Source organism: Scyliorhinus torazame, chromosome 11 (genome assembly GCF_047496885.1).
Source record: "Scyliorhinus torazame isolate Kashiwa2021f chromosome 11, sScyTor2.1, whole genome shotgun sequence".
Taxonomy (NCBI): Eukaryota; Metazoa; Chordata; class Chondrichthyes; order Carcharhiniformes; family Scyliorhinidae; genus Scyliorhinus; species Scyliorhinus torazame.
The window spans coordinates 40,647,164-40,669,309 of record NC_092717.1 but is presented as its reverse complement, the minus strand read 5'-3'; the positions used below and the strand labels follow the sequence as shown (position 1 = coordinate 40,669,309).

General features: G+C 55.7%; 1 long non-coding RNA gene across 2 annotated transcripts in view; it reads left to right on the top strand.

Moving 5' to 3' along the window:
- The first annotated feature begins 1,732 nt into the window (after positions 1–1,732).
- Positions 1,733–22,146, top strand: part of LOC140385236 (uncharacterized) — an 82,941-nt gene continuing 62,527 nt past the window's right edge. For both annotated transcript variants that reach the window (XR_011933319.1, XR_011933320.1), the window contains exon 1: positions 1,733–1,882. This is a non-coding gene — a long non-coding RNA (uncharacterized lncRNA). The remainder of the gene's footprint in view (positions 1,883–22,146) is intronic.

Genomic DNA, 22,146 nt, shown 5'->3' with positions numbered 1-22,146 from the left:
CGAGGGACTACATTGGCACTTGTCCCACCAACCAGAATACTGGGATCCAGTGCGAGATTCTGAGCCGAGAAGTTAATTAATTATGCACAGGCAAGCTCCCCTCCTACTCTCTTGACAGGCCAGCAGCTAATTGGTCCACCTGTCCTCAGCTGGTGGGTTTGAAGGCCCTAGCGCCATATTTAAATACGAATCCAGCACACTCATGTCGGTCTCTCCATTCCACCTGTCTTCACAAGACTGTACAGAATGTCAGCAACCCAAGAGGGAAAAGGCTGGAAGTCTGAAGAAGAAGTCTAATCCTCGATTCAACGACCTCCGCACTCCCCTCCCCCCCCGATCCCATCACCTGCTCACGCTCGACTTGGACCTCTACCTCACCGCATCCGGAGTCATTGTGCTTCCCCTTCCAGTAAACATTTGCATCTCATGCACTCCCTTGTTTGTGAGCTTTTCATGCTGTCTTGTTGAATCCTGCTTCCCACCCCTCAGTCTTCCCTCTGCCTTCCATTGTTCATCTTCTTCATCCACCTCCTTGCCCCTCTACTTGCCATCATGAACCCTTGCCTTTCTCCCTCCTCCTCCCACATTACCCACCCTGTCTTCATCTGCCCACTCCCAACCCCCCGGCCTTACTTCACGCTCTATCCCTGGTTGAACTTCAGACCTTTGTTGCGGTGTCTGCATGAGTCTCACAGCACCATGCTGTCCCGATAAACACTGCTCTGTGGCACTAAGGGCAAGGGGACCCTTGTATTTTCCAACCCCAGGCACAATACTGATCCGACTCAGTGACGCAGGAGAATCCATGAGTCCAGCAGCACGATGCTGTCCAAGAAGACCAGCTTGGAGATGGAGGCAGGAACCGGTCTGCACGGCAAAGTGATGTACAGCGCATCAGGAGCAGCGCAGCACTATGGCAGAAAGTTATTGCACTCACTCCAAAGTCTCTGGCAAGGTGACGACTGTCCTTGTGAAAGCCACCCTTTAGCAATCAGGTTTGATGCCAATGTAAATTCCACTGGTGTGACGCAATATTGAAAGGTCCGACAGGATGCTGATGGACAGGCGTTTTAATGACCATTCATGAAATGCAAATAAATGCAAATCACTTTTGCGGCATCTGCCAGTGTGAGAAATGACCCACCATTAACCCGCCATTAGGGGAATTGTAACAGGTTGAAATTTTGGCTCCCGTCAGGTTCACCGTGTCCGCCCACCGCTGAACCCATTGTGGGATGATCGGGAGATTTCTGCCTAAACTAGTGTATGATAAGAATCAGAAAGTTATTATCGATAAAGCTTTGAAAAAATGGTTGTGGATTGGACAGCAGTTTTGACCAATACTGGAGGCAAATTTGCTAACGAGGCATTCAGAGACATGCATGCAAATGCATTGTCAGGAATATACAGGAGTCAAGAGTCCTTTTATCAATGGACTTTGTTACGACACCCTGGGGTGAGGTGGGGGGGGGGGGGGGTGCACAGTCAGTTTCAGTCCCACAGTTCTCAGAGTCCCAACATGAGTGAAGCAACCAATATTTAATGTATTTTCTTTAAATCTTTAACCCTTGACTGCTCCAATGGATTACCGGCACAAGATTTATAAGTAAAACATTAACAAACTGTTTATTTATAACAAGAGTAAAAGATGAACATATAATGGAAATAATGGAACAATGTTCTACTAGTCTACTTATTCCCAAAACCCCGTCCCACCCTCCACCCAGATACACACAGTGAAGGGATGGAGGAAGGATCAAAATAACGGGAATGGGAGGAAACGGTTTGAGATGAAATTTTGCTGCTGAGGTTGTGGTCTCTGTATGTGCTGGCCTTCTCTGAATGTGACCCTCTGGGAAATCAATTTACACAGGAGATTCAGGTCAGTGAAATTCTATCCTTCGACCTCCAGATGGACCCTCCACCACCGTGAGATATTACTGGATATATACCAGAGGGCTTACAGTAGATTTTATGTCCTATCTGCCTTTTCTGCTTGTCTGATCTCTGTGCAGAGATTCTGGCTGTATAATGAAGAGAGTCCTCAGACTGAGCTTTTCCCAGCCATTCAGACAGACATTTAAACTGTTACAGATCTGGGGCGAAATTCTCCGTTATCGGCGGTTAGTCCGCCGATCGGCGCAAATCCGACTTGCGTCACGTCGGAAAAATGGGTCGAAAGTCTCCGGCCCGAAATGGGCTAGCAGCGACGTAACGGGATCCGCACTTGTGCAGTGGTTCACACCGTGCAGCGTCATACGCGCCGCACGGCGAGACGGCTCATAAGGCCGCGCTGCTCCCCCCCACCCGACCGGAACACCCGACCGCAACACCCGACTGGATGGCTGGCCGTCGCTCAGCCCCGAGGTTCGAGTCACGCGATGTGGAGGCGCTTCTGGACGCGGTGGAGCAGAGGAGGGACGCCCTGTATCCCGGACACGGCCGCAGAGTGGCCCAACGCCACAGCCGGCGTCTGTGGAGGGAAGTGGCAGAGGCCGTCACCGCTGCGGCCCTGACACCACGGACAGGCACCCAGTGCCACAAGAAGGTGAATGACCTCGTCAGAGCAGGCAGGGTGAGCCTCCCCCCCGCCCGATATCCATATACCCCCTCCCCCATATCCCCCCTCCCCCATATCCCCCCTCCCCCATATCCCCCCTCCCACATATCCCCCCTCCCCCATAATCCCCCCTCCCCATATCCCCCATAATCCCCCCATATCCCCCCTCCCCCATATCCCCCCTCCCCCATAACCCCATAATCCCCCCCTCCCCCATATCCCCATAATCCCCCCATATCCCCCATATCCCCCCTCCCCATATCCCCCCTCCCCCATATCCCCCCTCTCCCATATCCCCCCTCTCCCATATCCCCCTCCACATTATCCCCCATATCCCCCCTCCCCCATATCCCCCTCCCCCATAACTCCCCTCCCCATATCCCCCTCCCCATATCCCCCCTCCCCATATCCCCCATAATCCCCCCTCCCCCATATCCCCCCTCCCCCATATCCCCCCTCCCCCATAACCCCATAATCCCCCCCTCCCCCATATCCCCCATAATCCCCCCATATCCCCCCTCCCCATATCCCCCCTCCCCCATATCCCCCTCCCCCATAGCCCCCTCCCCCATATCTCCCATATCCCCCCTCTCCCATATCCCCCTCCACATTATCCCCCATATCCCCCCTCCCCCATATCCCCCTCCCCCATAGCCCCCTCCCCCATATCTCCCATATCCCCCCTCTCCCATATCCCCCTCCACATTATCCCCCATATCCCCCCTCCCCCATATCCCCCTCCCCATATCTCCCCTCCCCCATATCCCCCTCCCCATATCCCCCTCCCCCATATCCCCCATAATCCCCCCTCCCCCATATCCCCCCTCCTCCATATCCCCCTCCCCCATATCCCCCATAATCCCCCCTTCTCCATATCCCCCATACCCCCCTTCCCCCATATCCCCCCTCCCCCATATCCACCCTCCCCCATATCCCCCCTCCCCCATATCCCCCCTCCCCCATATCCCCCCTCCCCCATATCCCCCCTCCCCATATCCCCCCTCTCCCATATCCCCCCTCTCCCATATCCCCCCTCCACAATATCCCCCATATCCCCCTCCCCCATATCCCCCCTCCCCCATATCCCTCCTCCCCATATCCCACCCTCTTCCATATCCCCCCTCCACAATATCCCCCATATCCCCCCTCCCCCATATCCCCCCTTCCCCATATACCCCCTCCCCCTTATACCCCCTCCCCCATATCCCCCCCTCCCCCAAATCCCCCTCCCCATATCCCCCCTCCCCCATATCCCCCATATCCCCAAGTGAATCCAGCCCTAACCTTAACCTCTGCAATGCACGCGCAACCGATGGCGTGCATTCATATACCTGCCTAATAGTGTTGCCTTTTACCCCTGCCACCCCACCCCCCCCCACAGGATAAGCGCGCACACAACAATAGGGAGCATGTGAGGACTGGAGGAGGCCCCGCTGATGAGAGGCCACTGACCGAACACGAGGAAAGGGCCCTGGAACTGGCTGGTGGACCTGACGACCGGGAGGTTGCTGATGCAGAGGTCGGGGGCGTAGTAGCAAGTGAGCCACCGACAGCCCGTCCCCATATCCCCCCTCCCCTATATCCCCCTCCCCCATGTCACCTGATCACTGCCTGATGTCTAACCATGTATGCTTCATTGTGTATCGCAGGACCAAACGTCCAGGCACCCATCCCCGCAGATGCAGACCGCCCGCAGGATGCCCCTCGGAGGCCACGGGAGACGGAGAGACATGAACCCTCCAGCATGCGACGCCTGCAGGATGCCACTCGGAGGCCACGGGAGACGGAGAGACCCGGACCCTCCAGCATGCGACGCCCGCAGGATGCCCCTCGCACACCACGGGAGACGGAGAGGCCCGCACCCTCCAGCATGCGACGCCCGCAGGATGCCCCTCGGAGGCCACGGGAGATGGAGAGACCTGGAGCAACAGGGAGATGACACCCCCGTCACGTGCGGGAGCGACGACCCAGCGACGAGGGGGGCAGCCACAGGCCCCCGTCACATCCGAGCCAGGACACCACTACCCAGGACACCACTACCCAGGACACCACTACCCGGGACACCACTACCCGGGACACCACTACCCGGGACACCACTACCCGGGACAGCACTGCCCAGGACACCCCTACCCGGGACAGCACTACCCAGGAAGACGAAATACCGGACAGTGACTCAGAGTGGATGGGTGGAGACGAACCCCCACCCCAAAGTGCCATGGACTCAGAGTGGGACGAAGTGCACGACACAACGCCACTGCTGTCACCAACACCCTCCACCATCGCAGAAACACTCACCTCGGTTGGGCACTTTAGTGATGAGGGGTCTGGTACACTCACTGGTGCGCACAACACAGCCGTCCCGGTACAGCAGGTGGAGGTAGGAGCAGCAGAGGGGCCGGGCGGTCGGAGGGCAGCCCAGCCCAAGCGAACATCTGCCGCCCAGATGGATCCCGGGTTCCTGGAGTTACCACACCCACACATAGATCCGATGCAACCACCGACCCGGAGACGAGCGAAGAGGGTGACGGGCGGCTTGCGGCGGCTGCAGTCGCAGGTGGAGGAGTCCACCCGCGTCCAGGAGCTGGAAGTGGTGCCGGTCATGCGTGCCACCCAAGCTGACACCGCACGGGTGGCGTCCGCGGTGGAGGCAATGGGTGCGACGGTGTCAGACATGGGGAACGGTTTGCGAGGCCTGGGGCTTTCCGTGCAGGCGGCGTCTGTGGCCCAGGAAATGGCTGCCCTCTCACAGGAGGCCATGAGCCAGTGCCAGCGCCAGATGGCAGAGGCGCTCAACGCCATAGCCCAGTCTCTGCAGGCCATGGCCCAGTCTCAGCAGGCCATGGCCCAGTCTCTGCAGGCCATCGCTGAGGGCATCGGCGCCAGTGGCCATGTGCGAGCCGGCGTCGCACTGTCACAGACAGGGTTTGCCAACCCCCTGGGCTCCATGGCTGCAAACCTGCAGACCCCTGTCGATACCAGCACGGGCCTCCAGGACTGGCAGCGCCAGATGTCGGGGGGGCGTCGGATGGCCAGTCCGTTCGCATCCGCCACCCATGTAGAGGCCTGGGGGCCATCGGGCACCCCGAGGGAGGAGGAGGTGGTGTGGTCCGTCCCGGCTCCCCCTGTAGGGGAGGTCCCGGTACACCGCGACACCTCGGACTCCCCCCCTTCCGTCCCAGGTGCATTGGGTGGGCAACGGGCAGGACAGGCTGGCAGCTCGCCATCCCAGTCGCCCGGGCCGCAGCCTGGCCCATCTAGGCCAGGACGCCCCAGGAAACGGCCGCCAAAGGGATCCAGTGTCAGAGGGCAGGAATCACAGGAGTCCACCTCCAGTTCTGCTGTACCGTCTGGGGAACCACGTAGACGTAGTCAAAGGGCCCGTAAGGCCAAACAATTAGACACTGAGTAAGTTGGCACGGGTGCAGGGCACAGATGAGTTTTAGGGGCTAGGGGACGTGCATGAACTCCTTTGGTTATTAAAGTCAATGTTACACCTACAGAAGCTGCCTTTGTGCTCTGTCCAAAGCGTGCGGGGGTGTCATGTACGTTGAACGCAATTGTGTGTGAGGGGTGGTCTTACCTCAGCCCCAGGTGAGTCTGCCCCCTTCCCCCTGGGCCGCCATCAACATCCCCCGGGCAGAGGACGGGACCGTGCGCTGCAGTGTCACAGCCGCATGCAGGGGTGGTCCGGGTGGATGGTGGTACTGTGGCCATGGGTCAGACATAGTCCAACGATGTAGAGCCAGGAGCTCACCGCAGGGCGGGTTGTCATCATCCTCCATGGCCTGCAATAGACACGCGTCCATCCGCAACTGTGTGAGCCCGGCCCGTTGTGCCGCAGGTGGATCGGCAATGGGGGGGGGTGGTGTGCATGCGGGTGGGGTGGGTGGGTTGGGGAGGGGGGTGAGTGTGCTGGGTGGGTGGATGGGTGGGGGGTGTGGGTGGTCGGCTGTTGCCATGGTGTGCGGTCTGTGGCCATACTACCCGATTCCCACGCCCATCTAGTCAGTGAAGCGGGCGTCTATCAGTCTGTCCCGTGCCCGCTGGGCCAGCCGGTAACGGTGGACAGCCACCCGCCTGTGTCTACCCCGTTTGCCCTGACCATTACCCCCATCCCCCTCATCTGGGGAGGACTGCGCCTCTTCCTGCTGCTCCTCCACTCCGCCCTCCTCTGCCTGCGGCACATCGCCCCTCTGCTGGGCTATGTTGTGCAGGACGCAGCACACCACAATGATGCGGCCGACCCTATCTGACCGATACTGGAGGGTGCCCCCAGAGAGGTCCAGGCACCTGAAACGCATCTTCAGCACGCCAAAGACCCTCTCTATCACTCCCCTTGTCGTTACATGGGCATCATTGTAGCGGTTCTCCGCCTCATTGCGTGGCCTCCGTATAGGCGTCATCAGCCACGATTGCAATGGGTAGCCCCTGTCGCCCAGCAACCAGCCCCTCAGCCGGGGATGGCGTCCCTCGTACATGCCGGGGATGGATGACCGCGACAACACGTATGAGTCGTGTACACTGCCTGGGTAACAGGCGCAGACGTGCAGTATCATCATGCGGTGGTCGCAGACCACCTGTATGTTCATCGAATAGGTCCCCTTCCTATTGGTGAACACGGCCCTGTTATCTGCAGGTGGCCGCACGGCGACGTGCATCTCATCGATCGCGCCCTGGACCATGGGGAACCCGGCCACGGCAGAGAAGCCCACGGCCCGGGCATCTTGGCTGGCCCGGTCCACGGGGAAGCGGATGTAGCGGTGCGCCATGGCATATAGGGCATCTGTCACTGCCCGGATGCACCAATGCACCGATGTCTGCGATATGCCGGACAGGTCCCCACTCGGTGCCTGGAATGACCCCGTTGCATAAAAGTTCAGGGCCACCGTAACCTTGACGGACACGGGGAGAGGGTGTCCCCCGCCAGTGCCACGCGGTGACAGGTGTGCCAGCAGGTGGCAGATGTGTGCCATGGTTTCCCGCCTCATCCGGAGTCTCCTCCTGCATTCCCGGTCCGTGAGGTCCTGGTATGACTGCCGGGGACGGTACACACGGGGTGCCCTCGGATGCCTCCGTTGCCGTGGGGCCGCGACGTCCTCCTCCCCCTCCTCGTCCTGTCGGTCAGGTGTCCCTCCAGCCTGGGCGGCTGCCGCCTGTCCCTCTGCGGCAGCCTGCGCCGCCTCTCTTGCACGCTCCTCCTCCTCCTCCTCATCCAGGGCAACATAGACATGAGCGGCTGCCGCCACGGCGGCCAACATCGCTGGATGATCGGAAAACATGACGGCCTGGTGGGGGGGAGGGGAACGACGACATGTCATCATTGCCCATATCCCCTCCTCCCCCCAGCCAGGTGGCATGGACCGCATGGGTCCAACTGTTGGAGGCTGGCACCTGGCCAGGTGGACCAACTCACTTGCCCTCGAATCCCCCTCCCCGGCACGGACCCCCCATCCCCCTCCCCGGCTCGGACCCCTCCCAACCTCCACCCCGGCACGGACCCCCCCCCCAACCTCCACCCCGGCACGAACCCCCCATCCCCCTCCCCGGCACGGACCCCCCCCCCCCAACCTCCACCCTGGCACGGACCCCCCATCCCCCTCCCAGCACGGACCCCCCCCAACCTCCACCCCAGCATGGACCCCCCATCCCCCTCCCCGGCACGGACCCCCCCCATCCCGCTCCCCGGCACGGACCCCCCCCCCAACCTCCACCCCGGCAGTGACCCCCCAACCTGCACCCCGGCACGGAACCCCCCCCAACCTCCACCCCGGCACGGACCCCCCATCCCCCTCCCCGGCACGGACCCCCCCCCCAACCTCCACCCCGGCACGGACCCCCATCCCCCCCCCCGGCACGGACCCCCCCAACCTCCACCCCGGCACGGACCCCCCATCCCCCTCCCCGGCACGGACCCCCCCCCAACCTCCACCCCGGCACGGACCCCCCATCCCCCTCCCCGGCACGGACCCCCCCCAACCTCCACCCCGGCACGGACCCCCCATCCCCCTCCCCGGCACGGACCCCCCATCACCCTCCCCGGCACGGACCCCCCCCAACCTCCACACCGGCACCGACCCCCCCCAACCTCCACCCCGACACGGTCCCCCTCCCGGCACTCCCCCGGAGCCCAGCCTACTCTAACCCCCCACCCCTCCCCCCCCCCCGCCGCACACACACACACACAACCCGAGACACACCTCTCCTCACACATTCAGACTGCGGCCATGCCATCGCCTGCCCAGAGCCAACCCCCCAGGCCGTCACTCACCTCCACGCTGGTCGGCGTGATCCTGGAGCACAGGGTCACGCCGATGAAAAGAGGTTTAATTTACGTCGACGTGAATGGTCATCACGTCGATGCGACTTCGGCCCATCCGGAAGGGAGAATATCGGCAGGCCGAAAATCGGCTGCCTTGCGCAGACCCGTGACATTCTCCGACGGCAGCGGTGACATTAACGCCCCGCCGACTTTTCTCCCTTCGGAGACTTCGGCAACCGGCGGGGGCGGGATTCACGGCGGCCAACGGCCATTCTCCGACCCTCTGGGGGGTCGGAGAATGACGCCCCTGGTGTGAGAACCTGACCATAGCCTTTCAAACCAGTAGTCCCCTTCACAGGACTGGCTACTGACTGCAGTCTTTCAAATAGTAGTGTCTTCCACCGGTCTGGCTGAAAGCCCCTGAAATCGCCTGGGAGAGAGAAAGCTGAAAGAGAGAGCGCCATAAAGCTGCTTCAGGCTTGGATATTTCGCAGAACAAAATGGGCTTCGCTTCTCCTGTTTCAGAAGTTTCTGAAAAGCTCCACCAATCCCAAATGAGAATCGGTCCAAGGCCCGGATTTCAAATGAGCTGACTGGCTGCTTGCCATGCCCATCAGCGTAACATCACGGACTATGCCACAGAACATATTGAATCAGATGAGATCTGCCGGATCAGTCCATATGGCAGCTTGCAGGGGTGGCGGGGGGGGGTGGTCCTACTCATTGTGAAAATCCTCCTGCTCAAGAAGGTATTACAATTAGTTCAGTATCTTTTTGTAAGCATTTAATTGCTTTTCATGCAGGGAGACAGATTTTTATCAAGGCTAAGGTAACGGGAAAATATGTAGAGTACTGAGGTATTGTATTAGGTCATTTTAAACAGTTCAAATAAGGAGATTTGGTAAACTATAAAACAGTGAGTCATTGGGAATGGAAATGACCCTAGTGAGCTAATAGATCATGATGTTAAGAGTACTTGTCAAACACGACAACAAACAAAATTTTAAAGTTCATTTCTCATCTGTGGTTGGAATTAATTATAAGGGACATGATTTTCGGTAAATTTTGGGTAGATCGTGGCTAAGATCTCAGACTGTGAACAGGTAATAGAAGTAAACATACCACCTTGTACTTGTTTTTTGTGACGAGAGTTGAATTAAGGGCTGAATAGTGATAATATGAGTGATCATCACACACATAACTGAGCTATCAGAACCACAGGACAATTGCCTACACCTACAATACATGATAAATGACAGGATCCTGCCAAGCACCAAAGATCAGAGGGATCTTGGTGTGTATGTACACTGGTCCTTTAAGGTAGCAGAGCAGGTGGATACAGTGGTTAAGAAGGTATAGTGTAAACTTACCTTTATTAGCCGAGGAATACATTTTAAGAGCAGAGAGGTTATGCTGGAACTGTATAAAACATTAGTCAGACCACAGCTAGAGTATTGTGTGCAGTTCTGGAATCCACATTATAGGAGGGATGCGATAGCACTGGAACGGGTGCAGAGAAGATTTATTAGGATGTTGCTTGAGCTGGAGAGCTTTAGATATGAAGTGAGATTGGATAGACTGGGGTTGTTTTCCTTGGAGCAGAGGAGACTGAGGAGGGACGAGATTTAGAGGGGATGTGAGGAAAAACCTTTTTACCCAGAGGGTGGTGGGAGTCTGGAATTCGCTGCCTGTAAGGGTGGTGGAGGCAGAGACCCTCATAACATTTAGGAAGTATTTAGATGTGCACTTGCGATCCCAGGGCATACTAGGCCATGGGCCAAGTGCTGGAAAATGGGATTAGAATGGTTAGGTGGTTGTTTTTGACCGGCGCAGAGACGATGGGCCGAATGGCCTTTTCTGTGCTGTACGATTCTCTGGCTCTCTGACTCAATGACTGGGTACTCCGGTTGCATATGCTCCAAAAGTGGATAATCAATGGGGAGATGTAACAGTTGTGGGATGTGAAGGAAGATCGACTGCCAAGTTTAGATATTGATCGATTGTTCAGGGTGATGGAAACAAAAATAAATCCAAGGACTGGCTCAATGGGGAGAACGATTAGAAAGCAAGAAGGCTAAAAATTATAGTGAATTCAAAGGTGACTTACGTCAGAAGCAAAAAGAACCTCAAATAATTTAGCAATAAGATCTCACAGTAATAGTCACAACAGACATAAAAGTGGAAGCAGAACTCATAAATAGATTAAACACTGAAATGAAGACCTCACAACAGCCTTGAAACAGAACCAGAAGTAGAAGTCTTTGTGATTGTGATGTTTTATTGGATGTCAATAAATGTTAAACAAGTCAGAGAGGTGAAACAAAGGAAATTAAGATAGTTGGAGAGAGCTTGAAGTTTACTCTGAGGTGACAGATAAGGGGCCGACTTTGTCAAATGGGTACTGAAAACGTCCTCGCAAATCAATTGCTAACTTACAACTTTGAAGAGAAACGGAGTGATACAGATGTTAGGATAAACTGACACACTGCCTGAAGCGTAATCTTAGGGCGCGATCTTCCAGCCTCGTTACACTCATGCTCAAGCTTAACGAGGCCGGTGAATAGCGGGAGAGGCCAAAAATGGGAACTGCGCCGGGTGCCAAACAGTTTGCGATGCAACCGGCCTGCTCCCGTAGGCGAATTCGCAATCTCATCGTAGCGTGGCAAGAAACCAATTATCAGCACTTAAGCCCCATTTCCATACAATTAACGAGAGGCACCCGTCATCCAACGGCCTCCTGTCATTCACCGGCCTCCCCTCCCCTCACGTGGCGCCGATTAGTAATCCTTTTGAAAAACGTGAACCTGCCGGAAAGGCTTCTGGGAAGAGTTGAGGAGGTGAGCAATCATCTTTGCTCACAGGCAAAGAGCGCAGGGGTGCTGGGCTGGCTGCCCCTGTGCTCGGTGGGGAATGGGGGGACCCTCGGCTGGGGGTGGGGGGACCCTCAGCTAGGGGTGGGGGGGACCCTCCGTAGGGGTGGGCCACCACGGGAGGGTGGTGCGGCGCTGGGGGGAGAGCAACCGGGGGGCAACCGCTCGCTGCATCGCCATGCCAATCCCTGAATCGTGTGTACCCGTTCCGAGGGCAACCCTTGTCCCTGCCCGTCTGCCCCCGGACCACATATAACCCCCACCGGCTGCCAAGGCCTCTGGTCGTGCAGCTGAAGGCTATTGCCAACAGGGGGCATTGCCAGTTGTAGTTAACTGAGCACTTCACACAACCCAAGTGTATTCCTGTGGGTGGGCAGGTCATGTAGCATGCAGGCTACAATTGCCTGGCATCCCAAACAGACCGTGATGCCTGGAGAGTTTACCTGAACAGTACCTGCCCATCCCTAATTGCCCTTGAGGCGGTAGTTAAGAGTCAGCCACATTGCTGTGGGTCTGGAGTCACATGTAGGCCAGGCCAGGTTAGGATGGCAGATTTCCTTCCCTAAAGGATATTAGTGAACCAGATAGGTTTTTACGACAATTGGTAATGGGTTTGTTTCATGGTCAACATTGGGACTTTCAATTCCAGACTTTTACTGAATTCAAATTTCACCATCTGCAATGGAGGGATTCGATCCCGGGTCCAGGAAAATTACCCTGGGTTTCTGGTTTACTAGTCTGATGTGTTGGGTGCTCTGGATCCGTGGAACACATACAGGCCACCAACACTTAAAATAGTGCAACACTATTTTATTAAGTTAGAAACTGTTGAACATACTTTCACTGTGGGTCAACACGATGTTAGATTAAACTAAATGTCCGAACCAGTCTATGCACTCAGCACATGGTGAGGATCTGTGCTGTAAGCTGTAAGCTCTGTCCTTGTAGGAGGCTGCATCCCGAATGAGCGGGAACTCTGATGCCCCCTGTCTTTATAGTGAGTGTGCCCTAACTGGTGATTGGCTGCGGTGTTGTGTGTGTTGATTGGTTTTGCTGTGTGTCCATCAGTGTGTGTGTCTGCACCATGATATACTGGTGTATATTATGACATAGTCCAGTGATAATACTCCTACTCCACTGCTTCCAATTCCGGGTGGTGTTGTGAGCAGGTGTCTGGGGTACATGGTCTGGGGCCCGCTGGGGGGGGGGGGGGGGGGGCCTGTTGTGGACTGGGCTACATGGGGAGGGCGTTCCGAATAGGGCGATGGGGAGGAGTATCAATGGGGGAATGGATAGTCCCAGCGGGGGAGCCATTGCTGTCTGTCGGTCTAACACCCTCTCCCAATGCCTTACAGATATTGAACATTATGCAGGAATGTTGGACGCAGAAGTTGTCCTAGTGATGCTGGTGCTACGCTATGTGGCCAGACGGCAGAGAAGGCGGCGGTGGCAGCAGTGTCTGCAGATGCTTGAGGCCGTGGCCTATGTGCCGGACCCCGCCCCACACCCTGAGGTGGCCTGGCCGCCCATCAGGCCAGGGAGGGACCCAGAGGAGGAGTCCAGCGAAGTAGAGGTGCTGCTGGTCATTTGAGCAAATGACAGACAGCGCGTGCCACAGGAGGCTCCGCCTCAACAAGGAGACGGTGCGGCACCTGTGCCATATCCTCATGGACTTGGCACCACGTGGAGGAGGAGGACACCTGCTCTCAGTGGCCGCCAAGGTCACTGCAGCCCTGAACTTTTATGCCACGGGATCATTTCAGGGCTCGAGTGGGGACCTGTGTGGTATCTCGCAGGCCACAGTCCACAGGTGCATCAGGCCGGTCACAAATGCCCTGTGTGCCCGGACGGAAGACATGGACCAAGCCCAGCAAGATGCCCGGGCAGCAGGTTTCGCTGCCATCGCCGGGATGCCATAGGTCCAGGAGGTCATAGATACCACGCTGCCTGGGATGAGGTAGGCAGCTGGCTGCCTCCACCTCAGATGTGCATCCTGGGGACACAACTAGACACAGTGGTAGAACTTTGCGGGCAAAGCACATCGAGGATCACTGAGGGGGGAACCGGGTTGGTAGGGGGTCAGGGGTTGGTGGGGGTTGGGAAGTGGGAGCATATATTGAATAATAAACACTTGTGTGCACAACCAGTAGGAAGTCTTTGTCACTTTCTACCGCAATGCATTGCCACGTGCCTGGCGCTCACCAGGCCATCTGGGGGTGTCCTATGTGAACCGAAAGGGGTTCCACTCCCTCAACATACAGCTCGTGTGCGACCACCAGATGCAGATAATGCATGTGTGCGCACACTTCCCGGGGAGTGTGCATGACAGCTGCATCCTGGGACAGTCGGTCATCCCTGCCTTCTTCGAGGAGCACCCCAGGATGGGCTGCTGTCTCCTGGGGGATAAGGGATATCCGCTGAGGACCTGGCTAATGATCCAGTATGGAGGCGGAGACTGAAGCGGAGACCAGCTACAACAAGGCCCATGCATCCGCCCGGACTGTCATTGAGCAGTGCATCGGACTCCTCAAGATGCGGTTCCAATGCCTTAACCACTCTGGAGGTGCCCTCTAGTACACTAGCCAGAGGGTCGTCCACTTTGTGGTGGTTTTCTGTGTCCTCCACAACCTCGCACAGTAGTGGAGCAACGAGCTGGAGGTGGGTGACGAGGATCATGTGGCCACCTCGGACGAGGTGGAGGGGAGGAGGGTTACGGGGACGGGGATGATGAGGAAGCGCCAGGCCAGCAGGGGCTGGAGGATGAGGCCAGGGAGGAACCTGAGGCACAACCAGAGGCTGCAGGACAGGTAGCGGTGGTGAAGGCCCGGCAACTCTGGAGGGCCAGGGAGACCCTCATACTAGCCCGATTCACCTGGGACATGGCCTGGTCCATCGTCGCATTCTTAACCACCCGCCACCCAATTTTCCACCCTCCCAGGGTATGTGTCCGTGTCTGTCTGCTGAGTGCTCGCTCACACCCATTACCTGCACGTGGCAATGCATTGCGGAAGAAAGTGACAAAGGCTTCCTACTGGTTGTGCACAAGGGTGTTTATTGTTCAATATATGCTCCCACTTCCCAGCCCCCACCAATCCCAGACCCCCTACCAACCCGGTTCCCCCCTCAGTGATCCTTGATGTGCTTTGCCCACCAAGTTGTACCACTGTGTCTAGTTGTGTCCCGAGGTTGCACATCAGAGGTGGAGGCAGCCAGCTACCTATCTCATCCCAGGCAGCATTGGCTGCCTTGTGGCTTCCCCTCCGGGGCCCTCAGGGGAACAGGACATCCCTCCTGGCCTCCACTGCGTCCAGGTGCCTCCCCAGGTCAGCATCCCCGAATCTTGGGGCCGTTCTCCTGGACACCATTGTTGCGAGCTGGCTGGGGTTGGCTGAGCAAGTGCAGCCTAAGTGCTGCTCGACATTGTTAGCGGGGGGCTGGCAAGCGCGGTCCAGGCGAATCAGCTGGTGAGCCGGCATTCTGGGCGGGGCCTCGTTAAGTTGATCAGTTACCATTGAATAGTGTTGCCGGCCTCGCCGGGCTGAGTGCCGGGAAACTCGTGGAAATTCCCGTTCACTACAGCACTTGGAAATTCTTCTGGAGAATTGCGCCCTGGGCAGGATTCTCCGCCGGCGCGATTCTCCGTTATACCGGCGCCCGGGGGTTTCCCGACGGAGTGGGGCTGCCCCACAATGCGAAACTCCATTGTCCGGCCAGCATAACGGAGAATCCCGCAGGCGGGTCGGGGTAGAAATGTGGCACGGTGGGGCGGAGAATCCAGCCCCTTGTGTCCGACCAAAAGCAGATCCCGCAATATCTTATTGGTACCATAAAAGAAAGCTTTCAGGTATCTTCGTGATGCATGTTGATGATTTTCACGGGGAAGTACTGCAGAATTCAAGAAATGTGTTATTAATAAGATTAGTGTTGAACGTTAAATTGGAAGTCAGGCTTGTGGGCCATTTAATTGTATTGGTTTAGATATTAAGCAGAGTGTCTGGAATAACATTAAATCAACAATCCTATTTAGAGTGTTATTTCGAGACTCTGATCCTGGCTAGGTCATTTCAGAAGAGTTATCTTATGTATTCATGAAGGCCCCGCCTTCTCAACCTTGCCCCTCGCCTGAGGCATGGCGACCCTCAGGTTAAATCACCACCAATCAGCTCTCCCCTCAACAGGGGAAAGCAGCCTATGATCATCTGGGACTCTGGCGACTTTACCTTTATCTTGTATATCGGTGGCACAGTGGTTAGCACTGCTGTCTCACAGCGCCAGGTACCCGGGTTCTATTCTGTCCTAGGGTGACTGTGTGGAGTTTGCACATTCTTCCCGTGTCTGCGTGGGTTTCCTCCGGATGCTCCGGTTTCCTCCCACAGTCCAAAGATGTGCAGATTAGGTGGATTGGCTAAGTTGCCCTCAGGGTGGGGATGCAGGAATAGGGCGGGGGACTGGGCCTAAATAGTGTGGTCGTTCAAAAGCGTAGATGGGCTGAATGGCCTCCTTCTGCACTGTAGAGATTCTATATAAAGAGACAGAGAATTTCTTGAGTGGTCAGTTGAATTGGTTCTGCACTCAGATGAGACTAGATGCTACTTTTAATGTATTTATGATGAGTACGCCAATGAAACATCTTAAGCAGAGGATATTTCAAGGACAAATAAAACATTGGGAAATTAAATCTGAAAAAAATGTGTTCTTACGTGCCCAACTTAAGGTAACCCAAAGATCCTGAAGTTAGTTATTGTCAGTGATACTGCACTCGCCAATCTTCTTGATGGGTATTCTAGTGCAGCTGGCTTCAAGGCATTTTCTATCTTGGGAAGCTACAGGAAAAAAAAGGGTTGTTCGGAATACATTGGCTGCCAAAGCACTAGCAGTCGTGGAGGCACAATGTGGGTACTGACGCTAGTAAACTCATTGAATGCCATGTAAATAATACATTCTGGGATAATATACTCTGCGAAGAGTGTGAGTGAAAAACAATTACAGCTTGAAACGAATGCTGGAGAGAAACAAAACCTCTGAAATTAAATGGGTAGATTCAAGCCATCAATTGTCAGATTATTTTACTGAAACACGAGTGTGAGCAAAGGAATTGTTAGGCGTCCTGTGGGAGAGTTGGCTCACAATATAATGCTTTGTACAGAGTATGGGAGTCATTCATTTTCTTTTGATTCTTAGGTTCTATGTACAAATTCAATTTTTTGTTTTATTTAAAATAAAATGGACTCGGTTATTTATATATTAATTGGGTGTTAATGGTTTTCAGTTTGTGATGGGTATTAACTGGGGATTCACCAGATGTGGGCTGAAAGAGGAGTTATTAGTGCGTGACAAACAATGTGTGTTTTGGTAAGTAAAAACTTTTAAGTGTTATAGACTATGGGCACGATCTAACGGAAACCTTTTTAAGTGTGCCAGTGGAGTGGGAATTGCTGGGTGCTTCCCGACGGCCGACCCGGACAGACTGCTATCGGTATTTAACGCCAATTAGGGTCGGTAATTTTGACCCACAAGCTTCACGTCAGAAATGACTGCCCCGTCGGCAGATTCGCCTGGACCATGCACAGCCGCTCCCTGCTAACCAATCCCGCAGAGCAAACCCCAGACAGCACGTAGCCATGCCTCCAAGGAGACTTGCACCACAATTCGGAGATGCTGACCAGGCCAGACAGTTGGACGTGATGGTGTCCAGATGGGATATCCAGTTCCTCTGAGGGGGTCAGAGGGTCAGCCACAGGGCAGCTAGAACTGCCTGGGAGGCAGTGGCAGCAGTCGACAGTGCGGGGAATGTCACCAGGAGGACCACCACCCAATGCCTCAAGAAACTGAACGACCTCCAACGGGCCGCACGGGTCAGTTGGCATCGGCCCCCTGGCACCGGCCCCATCCGTCACCTCGGCCACCGCCCCCCCCCCGACAACCCCGCGGTTGATACCACCCCCCCCCAACGCAATACCTGTACCCCAGCACACACTGGCACCCATCAGCACACCCCACCCATCACCAACAGCGGTGCCCATGCCTGCTCCCTGCTATGCCCCCCCCCCCCCCACCCCCACCCCACAATGCATGAGGCTTGTGGCTCACAATCCCTTTTCTTTGTCTCTGCCGGTGAAGTTGGTCCATAACAGACGGTAGAAGGCCTAGACGGGCGGTGGGGTACCGGACATCAGAGTCCTCACGCTTTATGAGGAACAGGCCGTGGAGGCCGAGGACTGAGCGGTTGTCGACGAAGATTGAACATCCACTGGCCCGCACCCAGATGACCTGTCACACAAGTGTTGCTCATGCCAGAATAAAGATCCTCCCCTTTCACTGACCCACGAATGGTGCCAGCCCATCTGGGGTACCTCACCGCCTCCTAAGAGAACACCTCAGAAGAGAGCTCCGAGGATGCCACCATTGAGGCATCACAGCTGTCTCCCCCACCCTCCACCAGTGCAGGGGCGCACACCTCGGTGGGCAAAAGTAGTGGTCAGGCTTCTGGGGCACAGTCTGTTGAGCACCACACAGTTGCTGATGCACATCTGGTGGAGGCAGGACCGCCCCGGCGAGACAGCAGTCGGAGGTTTGCTGGATCCCAGGACTCAGCTGGGTCCCAGTCAGGTGCTGAGCCTCTGGACCAGGGTTACCCGGAGCTGATGCAGTCGATAGGGTGCAGCCATGAGATTCTGAGGGGGGTGTCAGCGACACTCCAGCGAGTCTATACCCGATTGGAGGAGTCCCAAATACAACGGGTGCAGGAGATGGCACCGGCAATGTGTGGCAGTGAGGCCAACACTGATTGGGTGGCACCACAGTGGAGAGCCTGGAGCACGACATCTGCAGCATGAGTGATGGTGCCCAAGGCGTTGCACAGTCAGTGACGGCCATGGCTGAGGGTCTTGGCTGCTTTCCCGGTTGCTGGGGGAACGTATCCTTGATCCAGGTGGACCTTGCCGAGGCACTCCAGAGCATGTCCCAGTCACTGATAACCGTGTCCCAGATGCAGGTGGACATCGGTGAAGCACGACAGAGCGGTAGGGTGAGCACCATCGGTAGCTAGGGACAGTTAGGGTCCGATTGTTCACAAATGAAATACATGATATCCGAAACATGTTATTCCGCATTGTAGGCCAGCCTGCTCCCCTCTCCCCCAATAGCCCTCTCCCCGTCTCAGCCTCTCTGGGCTCAGTGGTCCTGGATCTGAGTGTCCCCCCCCCCGATGCACACCACGTGCAGGTGTTGGGTGTTAACACCCTGTAGCAGACAGACAGGAGTCAGACAATGGCATAGATTGGACAGCACCAGAGCTCAGCTCACAGTGGGTTATCATCACCCTCCTGCCTTCTGTATTGGTCCCGCTGACAGTGCGGACAGAGGCCCATCACCCTGGAGCGATGTAACACAGACCCTGGGAGGGTGGAACAGGGAAATTGGGAGGAGAAGGGGTGGGGGGGAGGGGAATGGTTGTGAGGGGAGTTAGGAGGGTGAGGTGGATCAGGTGGGGGAGGGGCGTGATGGTGGGTGGAATGGGGAGAGGGGGGTCAGATGACAGGTGAAGCCACGTCCAACGAGAGGCGAGCGAGGATGAGAAGCTCCCAGGCCCTCCAGAGATGCTGGACCCTCGGTGCTGCCACCTGTCCTCCATCTTCCAGCTGCTCCCGTGGGTCCTCCCACGCTCATTCTCCAGTCTGTCCTGGTCCGCCTCCTCCTCGTTCTCGTCTGCTGACGAGGCCGCATGTTTCTCCCCTTCCATCTCCAGCACGTCACCCCGCTGCTGTGTACGGTTGTGCAGGGCACAGCAAGCTGCGACAAAACAGGCGACCATCTGGGGGTGTACTGCAATGCACCACCAAAGCGGTCAGGGCATTGGAGCCGCATTTTGAGTGTCCGATGCACCGTTCAATGACAGTCTGGGGGCCATATGGGTGTTGTTATACCAGGTCTCCACATCAATCACCGGCCTCCGCACTGGCATCATTAGCCAGGACCTCAGCAGGTACCCCTTATCCCCCAAGAGCCAACTAGTCATCCAGGGGTGTCCCTCAAAGATGACAGGGATCTCTGGCTGTCCCAGGATGTAGCTGTCATGCACACACGTGTATGATCTACAGGTGGTGGTCGCACATGAGTTGGACGTTCAGGGAGTGGAACCCCTTCCTGTTATTGAAGGGCGCTCCCGGACCACCCAGTGTGTGCAAGGCAACATGTGCCATCTATTACCCCCTGGACCTGGGGCACCGCCGGCGATGGCAGAGAATCCTGCTGCCTAGGCAACTTGTTGGGCCTGGTCTGTGTCAAAGTTTATACAGTCAGCTGCCTAGGCAAACAAGGCAATCGTGACCTCACAGATGCACTTGGGGGCTGTTGGTTGCAATATGCCACACAAGTCTCCGCTCGAGACCTGGAATAAACCCGACACATAAATGTTCAGGGCTGCTTCCTGCCATCTCTCTGGGTGCCATCTAACGAGCCGGTTATGCTGGGGGGTACCTGACCACCCTGCACACACACCCCGGGCCACAGCAGGGCTCTTGGACACTAGACTCCAGACCCTGGATGGACCCCAGACCCCCGTCGTGAACACTCCCACACGTTCCCTCCCCAATCCACACACCCACTCCATGGTCTTGGGGATGTCCCCATTGTTGAAGTCCAGCGCTTGGGTGTTTGATTGTTGGCTGCTGCCTCAGTGGTGTTGAGGCCTCCAGTGATCAGGCCTCACAGTTGGATTGGGGTGCTTGGCAGTAGCACCCGATTGCGCATGGTATGTCGAGCCACGGGAATCTACTTGGGAGCTGTGAGGTGCCCACATTACTAACACTGTCAATTCCCTATTAGTGATAGCCTTTCAAGATTTCCAAGATGGCTGCTCACCTCTTCCGATCCCCACAGCAGCTTCAAGTTAGGCTTGTTAAAGGGTGCCCACTTGACCGCTCGCTGAGGAGACGGTTAGATCACAGGAGGCCGTTCGATAGGGGGTCCTTCCGTTAATGGGATGGAGCCTTAATTGGTGATTATTAGTTTCTCGCCACGTCATGGCAGGATCTAGACCTCGCAAATGGGAGTGGGCCGATTAGAGCGGAAACCAATTGGCGCCCGCGCAATTCACAATTTCGAACGCTTCCGCGATCTAATCGGCTCGCTCGGATTCAAGCCCAGCGCAATGCGGCCATTAGATCGTGCCCTACGGATCTACCCTTCACCATCTAGCTATCTGAATTCTAATATCTACACTTTGCTTTTAACACAGAAAAGCTTCCCAAAGTGGATTTGTTTACTTATGGCAATAATTTAGCATGTTCAGGTAAAATGGCCAGTCCACATTGGTTAAAGGCCTTTTTGTTTCTGTGCACTTTTCATACTCAAGATATAATTCAGTTTGTTACTCAATAAATAAGGAAGGGGTGAGCCTGATTAGCATGTTTTATAATAAACTTGAGTATCATTATAGGGCTTAACAGCCTCTCTGTATCGTCCCACCCAGCGGGTGTGCCATCACGCCAGCGCGAGTCATTCCTGGTTTTCAAAAATGAAAACTCTTTGTGTTGGCCATGCCAGGCGTGCACAGGTAAGTATAGCCGCAGAGTGGTGAAGCTGGGCAGTGCCCTTGCATTGCCCTCTGGCACCGCCACCTTACCAGGTGGCATGGCTGGGGTGGGCCCTCTGGGGATCCCTTTTTGGGGTGTTGCTTGTGGGGGCCCCTCCCTGTCCATGGGGGGGGGGGGGGCAGGAGGGTATTAACTTTTAGCGCAGATCGGGGTGCCGCCTAAAGATGGCGCCCTAATCTCTGTGGAGCCAGCCCTGCTGCCTCTGTAATGAAATGAAAATGAAATGAAAATGGCTTATTGTCACAAGTAGGCTTCAAATGAAGTTACTGTGAAAAGCCCCTAGTCGCCACATTCCGGCGCCTGTTCGGGGAGGCTGGTATGGGAATTGAACCGTGCTGCTGGCCTGCCTTGGTCTGCTTTAAAAGCCAGCTATTTAGCCGTGTGCTAAACCAGCCCCTGCCCCGCCAGAGATGGCGCTACCACGCCCCCAGATGCCTCGCGCACAGAGTGCCAGAAAATCTGGGGTGAAAACTGAGCTGTGCACTCGGAGAGTAACATGTCGGTTTTCAGTCTGAACCAGACACTCTGACAAATTTTGGTAAAATACCGCGCGGGGAAAGTTTTTAAAAATATAATTGAATACAACCTGTAATTACAATATCCTGTGTGTGTCTTGGAAAGAGGGGGACAGTATCCTTACTCCTGATTCTGACTTTATTACTAATTAATGTGTGGAATAATGACTTGACTTACAATTTTATGTATTGTGCATGGGAACAATTTTACCTTTAATAATGCACTGAACTATAATCAAGAGGCAATTAATATTTAGCTTCTTAACATAATACTAGAATATTCTCCTTCATATCAACAAATATTTGCTTTCAACCTGTTGAATATTTACCCCATCAATAGTGATGT